This window comes from Emydura macquarii, unplaced genomic scaffold (assembly GCF_026122565.2).
Source record: "Emydura macquarii macquarii isolate MOO-44397 ecotype Brisbane River unplaced genomic scaffold, CSIRO-AGI_Emac_v2 contig_1110, whole genome shotgun sequence".
NCBI classification, from domain to species: Eukaryota; Metazoa; Chordata; order Testudines; family Chelidae; genus Emydura; species Emydura macquarii.
The window spans coordinates 1,434,389-1,444,655 of NW_027131247.1; the positions used below are offsets into that span (position 1 = coordinate 1,434,389).

The 10,267-nt window shown below is 39.5% G+C and overlaps 1 long non-coding RNA gene across 1 annotated transcript in view; it reads left to right on the top strand.

Annotated features, from left to right (window-relative positions):
• Positions 1-9,893, top strand: part of LOC137151590 (uncharacterized) — a 342,333-nt gene extending 332,440 nt beyond the window's left edge. Inside the window, exon 4 of the long non-coding RNA XR_010919315.1 lies at positions 9,295-9,893. This is a non-coding gene — a long non-coding RNA (uncharacterized lncRNA). The remainder of the gene's footprint in view (positions 1-9,294) is intronic.
• The last annotated feature ends 374 nt before the right edge of the window (positions 9,894-10,267 follow it).

The following is a 10,267-nucleotide window of genomic DNA, read 5'->3' on the forward strand; positions in this document are numbered from 1 at the left end:
GTAAAAAGTGCCATAGACCACGGTGGAAATTATAGTATTGAATAGAGCTAATGGCTTGCTATTAATGAAATTAAATATGAATTCCAAACTAATAGGACTGCAAGATTTATATAGTTTCCTATTCCTGTAGCTGAAGTTGCTAATTTTGCAAACTTTGTTAAACATCATTAGTTTTAATCAGAGTTAAAAATACTCAGAAAAATGGGATCATTTCTGCGTATGTTTGTCTTTATTAACTACTTTTTTTTTTCCCTTCCGAAATGTAATTGACCATTGGATCTCATCTTGTTGTCTTTCTCTGACTTAAGGTAGCTTTATACCACTGAATGCCTACTGGTAGCAACAGAAGTTCCATTTATGCTCTAATAGATGAAGGTCTTTGATACAAGTGGAAATAATTAATTATCATGATCATTCAAGATCTCTCCAGTGTGATCGTTGCACTAATGAAAGTAATAGTCGGTCAGCTGTGTGTCATAATATGTTGCACTTGTATATTTTTCATTTCAAATCTGAATGGACATATGAACTACCCAGCACAGAAATCCCATTTTGGGGTGAAATGTTGCAGTTTGAATTGCACATTAATGCTACATAACCTTTTAGGAGTGAAAGACACCATATCCAGCTAAAACTGCAAGAAGATGTTTGATAAAAGGTAATTACATGCAATGAAATTTATTCACAGTCTCTGAATTAACAAGCAGAGAGTTATGGGGCCTGATTCTCAGCTGGTGTAAATCAGCCTAGCTCCATTACTTCAGCGGAGCTAAGCCAATTTATTATTATTATTGTATTTGTGTTGCCATAGCCAGAAGTCCTAGTCATGAACCTCTGTAGTAGGCACAATGCAAACACAAAATTCCAGCTGAGAACCCTGACACATGGGATCTTTGATAATGACAAGTGATCAGTGCTTCAGTTTTACTTCCAGAATCACAGTATGCCCTACCACTATGCTGGGATGTTGCTGTATTGCCTCAGAAAGATGGGCAACACCTCCTGAAATAACCAATACCATTTTTTTTATTCATTATCCATTTATTTGTATTGCTACAGCACCTAAGAGCCCCAGCCATGGAAGAGGATCCCAATTGGGCTAGGTGTTGTACAAACACAGAACAAAAAAGAGAGTCCTTGCCCCAAAGAGCTTGCACTTAAAGTATAAGACAAGAGACAACAGGCGGAGACAGTCACCCAGATGGGGGTACAAGGAAACAAGGAGACAATACTGGACAGCATGGTGGTTGTTAAGTTTTTAATTATCATTGGGCTCCTATCGGGCCCAACTGCACTGAGCTTATTGGAGCTCATAGGATTGCATCCAAAGATGGTTATGGCTGCAGGGTATAGGAATTATATTTGTATGTAGGCTAGGGAGAACTGGAGGATTAATTATAATCCGTTCTAGAAGTAGCTTCTTGTTGTTGTTGTAGATGCAAATAGACGGATAGTAAGGGTAGAAAATGGATAGTGAGGTGTATTGCTGAAGATCTTTTATACAAGTGGAAGTAATTAATTATCATTGTCATTAACTGTTCAAGTTCTCTCGAGTATTACTGTTGCACTAATGGAAGTAATAGTCAGTCAGTCGTGTCATAATGTCTGGTTTTGCTTCTTTTGTTTATTATCCCATTCTGCAGTCAAATTGAAAACAAATAGCAAAGTCTTCAGCTGGTGTAAATTACCATTGCTCCACGGATTTCAATGATTTCTAATTCTCAACGTGTATTTGATCAGACAGGAGACCAGTGTAGAAAAAGGATTCTGTCTCTGAGCGGTTGTGTTGGAGGTTCATAGTTTTCAGACGTTCCCTTGTTCTTTATGTATGAGCTGACATGGAATTAGATATTCATCACCCGCAAATAAAACGTGTGTGGAATTGAATGGGGTTTCCAGGGAGCTTCCTCTTGAAGGTGTTCAGCCTTAGGGCTGTAGTAGGAAGAGTAGCTTTTTAAAATACAGATCACAATGTAGCTGTTTAATTTTCAATCTGTGATGCTTAGATGTTTCCTGCAGTCTTATTCATTAATAAAATAAGATAACTTTAACAATCAATACATTTTAAAAAGTTTAAGTCTTAATGGGGTCATAGAGATGGAAACAAAATATAGAAAATACCTGCAGCAAAGGTCTGCTGGTCAGCGTGGAGGATTTTGTGCACTCACAGAATCTCATATAGTAATTTCCATGTAATAAGAAATACTTTTCTTCTGTTAGCACAGACTGGGAGATAGGAGATCTAGGACTTATTCCTGGATTTTTCTTGAAACCCTCCTGTGTGATCTTTGGCTGGCTCACCAAATTATGTTATTTAGGCTATGCATACATGTGAACATGTATAAATACACCATGAATGTTTCTTTAGATGCCTAGATGCGTATCCACATTTTTCCAGGGTGTTCATCAAGAGAATTCTGAGTTTTCCCGCCCCGTAAAAAAATGTCAAGATATTGAAAAGTTTGCCCATATCGAGTGGGGACAAAAATTTGAAATCTCAAACTGATAATTTAAAAAAAAAAAATCACACCATGTCAACCAAAATGTTGAACTTTGGTGATTTAAAAATGTTTTATTTTGATTTAAAAATTCTTGTTTTTGTTTGTTTGTTTGTTTGTTTTTTACTATAATTAACTTACATTTTAAAACACAAAGTGGTTTTGAACTGGACATTTTTCATTTGGAAAATGTCTAAATGAAACATCTTGATAATTTCACAATTTTTTAACGCAACAATTTTTCAAGTCGAGAAATTTGTCAAAACCAACCCTTTTCCCCCAAAAGTTTGTTTTTACTAATCTGCATTTCTCTCTTCCTATCTCTTGTGCATGCACACAGGCAAAATCTTTCATTAAAAAACTCCTGACCAGCCTAGTGCCAAATTTATTTGAAAATCTGTGAATATGTGGAAGGTGCTGGAGAGTACTTTAGAAAATCTGAACCCATGTGTGTTGACCATTGAAAAATCTCACACAGAGCTCTTTTCAAAATCTGATCTTTAGATCCTGAATAACAGGGCCAAAAACTTTTTTTTTTTTTCTTTTTTGTGGCAGTTCTGGAAAAATTGGGTTTGGGTCGAACCAAATCTGAATTCTTTTGGAATACTTGTTGAATTGAAAAAGTCCATTTTCTCTCTCTTCCTGAGAGGGGATTTGAACCAGGGTCTCCCACATGCCTGTTGGGTGCCCTAATCATGGGGGGTAAGGGTTAAAAAAAAAGAGAGGACTGGGGTGAGGGTGGTGGGCAACAGCAGCAGCACCTCTACCTCTTCTTCTTCTAGCTAGTTTGTAAATAGCCAAAATTATTTGTGTCAAATTTGCAAATAGTTTCGGGCCAACCAAAACTACATTTTTCATTGAATAAACCATTTATCTGAAAAATGTTGCCACGCTCTGGTGCTAACACTTATAGATCCTACAGGTTTCAGCTACTGTTATTTATTGGTTTTACAGTAGCACCGAGAGGCTCCAGTTGCTAACAGGGACAATGTGCTGGGGCCTGTACATACATAGGTACATTTGCTGCCCCAAAGAGCTTGCTATACAAATAGAGAAAACAGGCACAGGAATGATCTGTGTCTCCATTTTACAGATGGGAAACTCAGGCACAGAGAGATTAAGTGGCTTACCCAAGGTCATGCAGAATATCTGTGATAGACCTAGGAACTGAATGTATATTCTCTTGGCTTTACATTCACTGCCTTAACCACAAGACCATCTTTACTCTTAACTGGATGTTTAGCACTTCTGGCAATCTAGTCATTACCCTTTCTGGGTCTAGTGACACTCTGATCAACTCTAGGATTCCACAGATGATGCCAGTCTGGTTACTAATGCTGTACTCTGTGCTATAGAGACCTGCTAGGTTTCCCATCAAACATCCCTCTATGCACCCTTTTTGATTTATCCCTCTGAGTAGCAAATGCCTATGGGTGCCTTTGCAACTTAATTTTTACTTTAAAAGCAAGAGAGAGGGAAAGATGGGGCTGAGTGTGCTAGAAATATGTCACTCTGGGGATACAGTTAGCCAGGCGTGCTCCCATCTTTGAGGTGACAGTCCCTAACTGCAGTCTATCCCTTCTTCACTCCCTTCCCTGCCCATAAACCAAATCTCTCAAGGGGATCTGACCATGAGGTTATACATCAAGGGTGCAGAGGCAATTGTAGCAGATGTATGAATAAACAGAAACACCTTTTGAAGGTTGAAAGTTGGTCTACGAAGTGTAGTGTCTTTCCTCCCTTACATATGTGTGCATGTGCGTGTGTTGGGTAGCAGACAGCACAAGCCAGAGGCGTTCTGGGTTCCACACCTGAGTCTGCTGCAGATGTGCAAAAGGTCAACACATTTTTCTATACCTCAGTTGAATCAGGCCTAATGGTTCAATTCTTCATGTTGGTGAGCTTTTCCTCAGGTGAGCAGCCAATGGGGCTATAGCCGTGCTCCTGAATTACAGAGAGACCGTGAACTCTCCGGAATTGAGGTTGTATCATCTGACCCGTATCTGTTAAAAGGGTCTATTGTGAGGCAGTGAGTAAAACAAAGCTGGCACTGGTTTGTTGGAGGCCTTTGTTATATATACAGTTCCAAGGACACTAAATTGGATCACAGCTGTGCCGAATCCGTCACATTTCATCTATTTGTGTTTTCAGTGTTGATGATTAAAGAGTCTTAGATGGCTGAGCTGAGGAGGCTGAACTAGTACGTGAAGGGCAGAGGAGCGAGCTGGATAAATTAGGGGCAATCAGGTCAGTGCGCACAGGCCACAGCAACAAGATGATGATACTGACGCTGGCAGGGAGACAATCAGTCATGCTGTGAAAGAAGTGATGAAAGAATCAGAGTGGCACCATCAACTAAGTTTTGCCTTGGAGAGAAGCAACCTCGCCCAGCCCCTGGTTTCACACCAAACTAGGTCCCTCCTGCAACTGACTCTACTTCTCACTTTCACTCATCATGCTACACACATCATGTTTCCTAACACACCTGATGGGGAAAGAGAGCGGCACTGTCCCTTAGAACAGGCAGTGTCTGTCGACCACAGTTTGGTTCCTAGTGATGAGTTCTGCAACCCTTATTCACGTCAAGCGACACTTACACAAGTAGTCCCTAAACTCAATTTGTAGATTTACCCACGTGTGGGTATGTCTTGACTGCAAAAAAAATGAAGTGTGTTCTTAACTTGGGTTAGCTAATGTATGTTAAGTATTTGGGTTAAAATAGCAGTGAAGACACATCTACTAGGTTTTTAACTCAGGTTAATCTGCACCTAGAACAGAGCTTGGAGTTGAATCTGTGCTGCTAATCCAAGTTCAAAACCAAATTGCCATGTTTTCACTGCTATTTTAACCTGAGTTGGTAGCTAATCCTAGTTAAGAATGCACTCTCCTCTCCTCTCCTCCCTCCCATGAAGCCATACCCTGAGTGAGTGCTACTAACTTGAGTAGGTGTTGCAGAATTGGGCCATTAGAAAGAAACCCTGCCTTTGTCTATGCAGCACTTCTAACCCTCGAGTTAAATGAATGCCAATTAAGTCAAGGTATTTTAACACCTTGGTAAAGCCAGTTAGACACTGCCCCATGTCCGTTATAGGCTACAAACATTGTTTGTATAACCCAATCTGATCCCCACTTTGACCAAGGAAGTGTTACATGTGGGTGCATCTTCATTAGGGAAAAATGCTAGGTTCTTAACTCATGTTGACTAACATGAAATGAAATAAAAGTGAGGTCAAGGCAATATACACTTTTAACACAAGTTAGTAGTTGAGGGAAAGACTGTGGGGTGGCCTAGAGTTCACCCTGACCTGATAACGCACATTAAAGCTACAACCTGCGTTGTTTTCATTAGGATTTTACCTTGTGTTTGCTAACACAAGTTAAGAACGCATCTTTTTTCCTAGTGAAGACAAGGGTGTGTGGGTTCCTGGAGCTTGGCTCCATGATGATCCCATAAAACCTGGGAGAAGAGTAACAAAGGAAACAAACATGGAACAACCTATCTAAGAGGATGCGGAGTGTGATAACAAGAAAAGATTGTACTGACTTGTCAAATCTGGGCTTAAATTTACATAAAATCAAGGCATTCATTCTTGCATGGAGTCAGATCTGACAGTTCTGTGTCCTTGTGTTCTGTAAACATGGAGATAATGCTGAAAATGGAATTTTAACACTTGACTAGCTCTGCACGTTTACATCAGGCTGTAATGTAAATTCCCAAGAGACTTTGTTAAGAAGTCAGTCAATGACAATTTACGTAATGGAACAAACATGTCCAGTAAAGAAACCCATTTAGTCTGATATTAGTGAAGAATTTCCATATGGTTAATACAATAGCTTCATAGATTTTAAGGCCAGACTATAGAGCATTGAATCTGACTCTTGCATAACAGGTCATAGAATTTCAGATATTCCTGTATTGAGTCCAAAAATTTGTGTTTGAGAAAAGCACATTTTACTGAAAGGCATCTAATTTTGATCTGAAGACTTCACAGGATGAAAACTCCAGCACCTCCCTTTGTAGTTTGTTCCAGGAGTTAATCACTCTCATAGTTTGAACAATGTGCCTTATTTTTTATTTGAATTTGTCTGGCTTGAACTTCTAGCCTTTGGTTCTTGTTATGCCTTTCTATGCTAGATTGAAGAGCCCTTTAATACCTAGTATTTTCTCCCTGTGAAGGTATTTATACACCTACATGGTTATTATACACTAAAGTTGTAAGGGGAGATCTGAGTGACATTCTTTAGGTGGTGGCAGGCTCTGTCTTTAAAAGCAGGTCTCTGGTAGGACAACAACAGTTTTCAGTATTTTGCTCAGATACTCAAATAAAAGGCATGATGTATGATCCCAACTGCTGTAATGAATTGGTTACTCCAAGTGTGTGTTGTATGTATGTACCCTTTCTCTTGTCTCTGAAATGAGAACTACTTAGTTGTGTTTCATGGGTCCTATATTGCTAAGAACTAATGAGATTCTCTTTTAACTCAAGGGGAGGGGCTTGTACGACTGGAGCATGAGCATTTGCTATTGTCACAAAGTTTACAATAGCCATAGGGACCCAATGACTCGTACGAACTACATTTGATAGAGCACTCTACTGGGAGGCAGGAGACCTAGATTCTGTTGCTGGCTCTGACACTAACTTGCTATGTGCAAGTCATGTCCTTTTCTGTGCCTTAGTTTCCCCTCTGTACAATAGAAATAATTCTGTTTAACCACCTTTGTAAAGCAATTTGGGATCTATTGATGGAACGAGCTGTTGTAAGATAAAAGTAACATTAATTAACAACAAAATATATTGGTGGGACATGAAGATTTCTCATATAATTTACGAGTGATCGTTTTTGACTGAGTGTAACAAAGAACCAAATGCGTGTGCGCATTGTACAGGCAAACACAGAAATGATCAGCGGAGGTAGGGGATGTGACTGCGGTTGATGTTGAGAAGTAGTAACTGGAGGTTATTTTCGTGGATGCCACCTACCACCGAACAAGAACAACAAAAGTTCACTTTCTTATGGTGTGTCTGGGGAAGCTGCCACAGACAATTTCCTGCAATGTATATCAGAAGGGCTTGACATTTATTTGAGCAATTCAGTGAAGCATACCTGACTGCAGCTTTATATGGAAACACAGCAAGAAATGGGGCAACGGGGCATACTGTTCATACCCTAATGCAGGCAATGATGGACATATTAGAACATCCCCAGGCTGTCACATTGCTTGCCTGTTTCTTCTCTTGGTACAGAGACATTTCACATCATGCAGAGTAAGTTTTCAACATGTGCAGGCAATGGAACAGTCTCTCTGCTCAAACTATGGGTTCTGTTAAGATGCAGCTGACAAGTAATTGCGGCAGAGAGCCCTGTGCTGGAAAACATTATATTCCATGCAGAATTCTTTAACTGATCATTAAGTTCACTAAAGAATCCTTCTACCTGATTATTAAAAATTATAGGGGAGAGAAGATTATGTCAAATAAGGAAAATTAACATTGGAAAACATTTGAACCCTATGATTAATACTACTTAGCCGAGTAAGAAAAGGAAAGTGAGTATTTTTTTTAGCTCTTTCATATTCCTTAAATGTGGAAGTAAAATATACAAATCCCCATGCTAAATAAAGTAGTAGCAGAGTGGATCTTAAAGTGACACTGTCAATTAAAAAAAATGGGGCAAAATGTTCTTATGAGGATACTGAAAATGACATTCCTAAATCTATATTTAGGCTCTTAAATACAATTGGATTGACTTCAAAGGGTGCTGCTAATCCTCAGCACATCTGGTAATCACATCACTTTTATTTCAGACACTATCTTTAGGCATCCACGTTTGACAATGCCCCCACATAGCATTGTCAGTTCTAAACATTCAAATATTATGTCAGGCCTCCACAAATCATGAGATTGTCTTAAAAATCACAAGATAACAAGATTTTTTTGGTCCTCTAATTTGCTGTCTGTGTTTCTGAACCTGTATAGTTGATGTTTTCCAGCTCTTCTCTGCAACCATGGTGGCTAGAAACCCTTTTTTCAAATGAAAACCCAGATTATCCCATAATAACATTACTCTAAGAGCTGGGGCTTAAAGAAAAATATCGAATATTGTGAGACATGATAAAACGGTGAGGCTTGACAACACAGGATAGTTAAAATAAATCTTCTTAGTAAGATTTTGGATGATTCAATCAAAAGGAATTTTAACAATTCCGTTTTCTTTCCACCGTTTATTGATTGTTCATTATATTTGATCAGTGAAACTAGATGGGTCAATTTCACTTTCTCTTTGTATTCAGTTTCATTTTTCAGTTCTCATTCATAAACATAATGTGCATAAGCATAAAAGTTGCTTCCTTCCTCATGGATTATTTTATGGTTAAAGCACAGGGCTTGGAATTAAGCAATCTGGGTTCTATTCCTATACCTGTTAGGACAGTTTAAAAATAATCAATCATTAAACTACTTTCATTCATATTAGGTTTTGCAAAAGAGCTTATAGGTCCAGATTCAGCAGAAGTGCATTGCTGAATAAAGAACATATGCTTAAATTGTTTGCTCAGTTAGGGTTTTCAATCCTGAACTAAGTGATATTCTCCCATTAATTTAAACTGTGGCATCAGCCTGGATGATCTAGGTTGTTTAGAAGATGGATATTACTGACCTTCAGTTTTGTGGAAGTATGTGTGAAATACACATGCTTCTGCCATAGGGTGTGTGTGTGTGTTTGTGTGTGTGTTTTGTGAAACTGAAAAGATTCATGAAACTTGCAGAAAGAGACAGTCCTTCATTTTCTTTAACAGATGATCGTGCTGAAGTGTTGGGAAAATGGAGGCAAGCTCATGGAAACGACAAGGGGAAAGTCGCTGAGGTATGGTTATTCTCTCTCTCATTTAGCCAAAACCCTGTTGTGCAAGCCTCAGCATTATTTGAATCCCATCCGTGTCCCCCAGCATGAACTAGATGCCCTCTGAAGCCTGTTGGGGGACTGCTGTCATGGGCCCGCACAATCACACCCAGGACCAAGGTGCTGCTGAAGGCTCCCTGTGCTCTCACAGAACTGGTGTCACCCAGACTCTGCAGCCACAAGGGCCTGGTATGGCAGAGCAGAGCCCTCTGGCTAGGACTGTGAAGAGTAGAAGGAGGCTGAGACCCTGGCTTCAGGGGAGAGGCCCAGCCCTCTGCTGAATGGCTCCTGCTCTCTTGATTATCCAAACTCCCAATTATCTGAATAAAATCTGTGTTCCCCCTCCCCATGCCATTTGGGTAATTGGGAGTGTATATATTTGGTGTAACTGTGTGTCTGTGTGCCTACACACTTCATGAGCAATTGCTTTGGTCAGATCTCGAGAATGGCTTGTTCCAGGACAACACTTATAAGGTCATGACTTTTTGCTTTTATTTCCGGTATCCTGTATTAAAGTACTTTGTTCTGCACATTTGTGCCTTGAATCGACAAGAAACTGAAAAGATACAATTTTCTGGTGACTCCCATGACCTATGTTCTTCATGTTTCGAAACTTTTCAGTACCCTAACGTTAAGTCTCTTCTCACCTCAGCCTTAACGCCCGGAGATTATAACCTCTTGGTGGCCCCACATTGCCTTTATTCTGAACCTGAGGGAGTGTGGTAGGAAAAACTGCATGGATACGGCATGTTGTACCCTGCAGTGCTGTTTCTCTTTGTTTTGAAATGGAAGAATCACAGCAGGAAAGAAGATGTGTCCCACAAAATAATTTATAAGAAAAAAAACATTCTAGAAATAGTCCAATCAGC